This window comes from Trachymyrmex septentrionalis, unplaced genomic scaffold (assembly GCF_001594115.1).
Source record: "Trachymyrmex septentrionalis isolate Tsep2-gDNA-1 unplaced genomic scaffold, Tsep1.0 scaffold49, whole genome shotgun sequence".
NCBI lineage: Eukaryota > Metazoa > Arthropoda > Insecta > Hymenoptera > Formicidae > Trachymyrmex > Trachymyrmex septentrionalis.
The window spans coordinates 59,497-65,078 of NW_017305661.1; the positions used below are offsets into that span (position 1 = coordinate 59,497).

The following is a 5,582-nucleotide window of genomic DNA, read 5'->3' on the forward strand; positions in this document are numbered from 1 at the left end:
CAATTACTACGCCAATTCCCATTAGCCAGTTATCTTAGTTTATTTATTTGCATTTTCAATTGTATAGATTATATTCTATATAACATAAATCACTATACATGTACTCGACAACTAATTTGTGTTTTTGCTGCTAATCTTAATATTCGTTACAATAAAATGTATTGCAAAATGTACAAACTGATCTGTATAGACCTGCTGCCATTTTACAAATTTGTTTAAATTCTGTTTTTTTTGTTTTAATATTCTATTAAAAATTATATCAAACTTTTTTTCTCCGTGTCAAAATCGCATATTTTTTTTATTCGTTAAAATTTGTCGTTTTCTTCACTCACTCAATATTACTCCTTCATCCGAATTGACAGAAGAGAAATTATGGATGCTCTTATTTATTCGCAACTGCGCGAGTTACGAATAAATAAAAGCATCTATAACTTCATTCTTAGAGATTCAGCGAATCGAGGAATCCTCGTTTCCGCAATGGTAATGGCGCGTGCTTCCATTATTCTTAGCGCTCTCCCTCATCGCCGGCGGGGTTGACGCATGGGCATTCCGCGGGTACTTATGGCACAAGAACAGAGCGCGCAATCACCCCGGATCAATATTTCATTAAAAAGAGTTCGAGGTGAGATCCGATGCGTGCATATAACTACTCTTGATTTACATTACTCCATTAATAATGAATTCTTACGCATTCAGAAGAAAATCTGCTCTTTTCACGACTTATTAGTTATTACATGAAGTTTTTCAAATTGCCGAATCGGTTAGATAATCAATTACAAAATTGTTTTTAATAAATAACTCTTAGGAGATTAATTTTGATATATTTTTTACTTTCCACAAATTCATGAAATAATCGTTTTAAAAAATGAAATTAAATATAGTCATTGAAAAAATATTTTCTTATCAAGTCATTTTATGAAGTCATTGATAAAATGAGAAAAAAATTTAATATTTTTTTCATGAGATATCAAAATTAATTCTTTCTCCATTCGATATTTAATTTAATTTAATTTATTCCGTTTGAAAATATATAAATGATGCTATGATAATCCATGTAGCTCAAATCCTATTATATTTCTTAAGAGATTCTTTTTATATGTAACAGTTGCAAAATTATTCAACACTATTCATCGACGATTCAGTTTCTTGTTTGTTGTTTCATTCAAAAAATTATAAATACTACTAAATACGTATCGCGTAATTTTAAGTATTTAAATATATCAATGAACTAGAAGAATTTTATCATTTTTAATAATTTATAGAATTTATAGAACGCTATATATTCTCATAATATAAATAAAGAAAACATAATTTATAATTTGATGATATATATAGAAAATCTAAAAACTAATTAATAATAGATCTTCATATCAACTCGCTGCATCATTTTTTCCTCAACCCACGCTATCAGTGTTGAAGAAAAGAATAAGAAGTGGTATGATTGCGCACGCGGGCGAAGACTATAGATAAAGGCAAAGAGACAAGGTAGCCCGAGTAGCTCGAAGCTTAAGAGCAACATCAAGGGAGAGACAGTCTCGAAAGACGGCGATGACCCTCGCGTTGAGGGGAAAACGTGGACGGCAGAAAGATGGGACGCGATCGCGTTTGCATGCAAATGTCAAGTACCGCATGGTAAATGTTTCTGCACGATAAAAGTCTTGTAGTGGCGCGGCAGCCATCGCGTGAATTTACTGCTTTTTCGAGCGATTGCCATCCTACTTCCGATCTCGTACGTCCGCCACCGACAAGGTCGCTAGCGCGACCGCCATAAATGAGTAGATATGTGTGCATGTGTGCATTTATATACGTAAGCTTGTGCATGTGGAAGAGCCTACTACGAGGCACTCCGGTACGCCCGAATTATTAAGAGCCGCTAAGCCATACTTACCGCCCTCCATATCCACCACCTTCCGAGAGCTGTCTGTTACATTATCAAGAACAGGAGCTGCTCCGAGACCTGCTTGCGGGTGTTCGTTGCTCGTACGTTGTCGGCCGTCATTCTCTGTCATTGTCTCGATAACAATGCACCGCAGATATCTAACCACAGTCTCGAACGTCTGGTTATGCTGGGTGACTTCGCGGCGCAATTACACGTCGTCGCGAAAACGTTCGGAGTGCAAATTGCAAGCATCTCCTTACCAATCTTCGAAAAACACCGAGTGATAAAACGTAGAGAGAGTTGGCTCTCTCCTAAAGCAGAAATAACGTGGAAAATGAGGGAAAGGGGGAATTTTTTCTTCTCTCTTGTGCTAAGTGCAATTCCATTTTGAACAATAAAGAAATGTAACTTGCGCAAGTTTTGACGTGCTCTCAATCGCAAATGACGATGGAGAAGAGGTTGTTAAACAAATCACTACCCCACCATCCGTGGTTTTAGCCGCTTTCGACTAATTTCTCTCGGCGTGAAAATCCTAATTAATGAGGGCGAATTACGTGACTCCGAGTTTGTTCCGAGCGTTTCGACGAGGGGGTCGAAAAGCGGTCGAACGAGGGATGAACGAGGAGGAAAAGCGGCCAGAACGCGACGGTGGATCGGTGCACTTTCGAGAAGAGAAGATGGTGGAACAAAGGAGCGAGGTAGGACGGATGCTAACTAATCGGGTAATTTTTCCGGCATCAGTCGGTGAATATCAACGCCGCCATTGAGCCCTCCTGCGGTGCTAAGAACGACAAACGATCGTCGATCCATCTGGCTCAACGCGACTACGTCGAGCGTCAGCCTTCCGTTCGTCGTCCTTGCTTTCCGCCCATCGTCGACCCAACGAATCCTACCACCGGCTGTCTATTCTCTGGCATGGCGGTTCAAACTACCGATCCCTTCTTTGACCTGCGAAATGCTCGCTCGAAATCACCCCACGAAAGATGTTTTTTGAGGACTCGACATGCACGAGTAAACCGACCCGAATAAAGGCGACGAACAGCTCGTTCGCCCTTTCGTACCCTTCGAACAATCGTCCGTATCGAGATAATTGCTCAGGCTATAAGCGTGGCGCTTTAATCTGCCCGAGGGGTGCGTATTATCGTGATCATAATTCGTTAACAAAATGAAATCGCAGACAGATATAGATGTCATTCGGAGTTTATTAAAATTTTGCCGACAAAAGTCATTAATCATGTGTTTATTGTACAAGTCAGTTTGCGCGATTGTTGGAATTTTCGAATAATCAGAATGTCCATTTCATGGATAAGTTTTATAATATGAAAAATTAATGTAAATATTGTACAGTACATATATGAAAGGAAATTGTTCTAATTTTCGAATACCTAAAATGTCTATTTCACGAATAAAAATTTTATAATATGAAAAATTAATACAAACATAAATATAAAAGAGAGGAGGGAGGACGATAGAAGCACGATATTACTTGCATTTTTCATTCCCTCAAAAAGCTTGATCGTATCTTTTTCGTTTGCGTATGTATCTCGTTCGTGCTTACAATTGTGAATTAATTAAGAGCTTTTTATTATGATCGCTACACGTTTAACGGACAAAGGAATGCAGCGGCACGATGTAAAAGGCAATTTGTCGGGAATTGTAGCTTTCACACACTGCAAATGTACGTTAACGTTTTATGAAACCACGGATGGAAGCAAGGGCACCTGAGTACCAGTGGAAATTGTGTCGCTGGAGAGAAGAATAACCGGCTATAGCGTGCGGTTAACCGGAAGCGGAAAAGGTCAAATCGCGTCGGTGGGTAAGCTCGCTTGGCCGGGGTAGAGCCGCGATAATTGGAACAAAGAGAGTTGGCTCCGAGAGTCAGGAGGAATCCTCGTCCTCGGGGCACCCTCTCCCCCTCCGTCTTTCATTCCCTCACTTCCTCTCCGGTAGCGATAAAGTTTAACTCTTTCGAACTCTGTTAGCGGTGTACTTCTTCCGGAGCACGAAGAAAAATTCCCTTTATCTAGTTCGCCATTTTTTTATCCCTCTTTCCGTTCGTTTATTTCGCCCAGCGTGTTGCTATACTTTGTACTGCACTTGCGAAACTACGCTTGACGCGTTACAACTAGTTTATCCTTAATTACAACGAAAGAAATTGTATATACTTGTAAAATTTTTACATATCTACTTGTAAAATTTTATGCCACGACAGTAAATCCTTGATATTAGATTAAGATTAAGCGTTCGTTACATCTTGAGAGAGATATTTTCAAAGGAAATACCTCTCTTGAGATCTATCTCTTTGACATCCTGGTCAAATTTATGTCCTTTCTCTTTCTCGATATATAATTATAAACATTAAAAAAAGGGAATAAATATTACTTAATTACAGTTGGATTCAGAAATAAATTAATATTTCAAGATACAAGTTTTTAAAATAAATTAGCAGTAATTATCTGTTAATTACTGCTAATTTATGATGCAGCCACACTAAAAGCATAGTTAACATTAATTAAATATGTAAACTAAACATGAATATTGCAATTAAATATAAAATTAATTGTTTCAATTGTATCACATTCTCGAATATATGTATATTTATTTAAAGAATAGATAAATAACTGTGATATATGTTTAAAGTATATCTGAATAACATTTGCTGCAGCAGCATAAAAATATTTAAATGTCGCTAAAAAGATTGCAATCTTTCAACTTCAGTTGAAAGAACTTCTTTTCTATTCCTACTAGTGGATGATTCATTCGGTCGAGTCACTTCGGTCGAGTTAAGCTGATCCTTCTTTCGCAATGCGTTGATAACTGACAGTCACACTATATGAATATTATTCAAGTGTGTTCGTCGTCCATGCTAACTACGTGTCAATCAATACGTTTCGGAACATAAATATACATCTCATGTTCGAGACGCTCTTGCTTAACGCGGTCTGTAGGTATATTTATCAATGGCAGACAAAGTAGTGAGAGTTATGTCAAAAATTTCTCTTGATGTTTCAATAAGAGTTGAGAATATTAATGAAAGAGAAGTCGAGCCGGCCCCGCACAAAGCCAAAAGTGGAAATTATGACCCTGCAATGTTTACCATGAACAGTATGCAGACTGAAAATTTCTGCAAAGGTCCTTGCGCAAAAATTCACTGTATAACGTAGAAATGCATTTCATTGCGTCGAGACCACAACCCCGTTGCGAGCAAATTCTCGCTTAATGTTCCGTAAGAAGCGGCGGCGGCTTCTCTCGGTTTTAAAGAATGTCCGAGGCGCGCGGAAAATCCTAACGCGAGTGGCTTGCCATAAAGCACAGCCCGCAGAAGAATCATCAAAAACTATTCGCGGCCGCTTGTGTTTTACAGCCTTTTGCATAAAATATGAAGTCGCCACGTGTAAAATATTATCGCGCACGCCCCCGCATCGAATAATATATTACAGTCGATATCAGCATTATCAATATTCACGCGGGTGCATATGGATTTCCCGTCCGATGTGTTTTCGATCGGCAGCCGTGCGGTTTCTCTCTCGATTTCCGCGGAATACCATTACCCGGCGGCTTCCCGTTGCACTCTCAGCACGGTTCGATCACCGTTCGCGGAATACCCATTTCGCAACCAAATGAAGTTAGTCTCTTGTTTCTTGTGTTTTTTCACCGGCCTGTCTCTCTCTCTCTCTCTCTCTCTCTCTCTCTCTCTCTCTCT

The 5,582-nt window shown here is 38.9% G+C and overlaps 1 pseudogene; it reads right to left on the minus strand.

Annotated features, from left to right (window-relative positions):
• The window catches only part of LOC108751519, a 53,868-nt pseudogene extending 51,859 nt beyond the window's left edge, over positions 1–2,009 (minus strand).
• Positions 2,010–5,582: the final 3,573 nt, after the last annotated feature.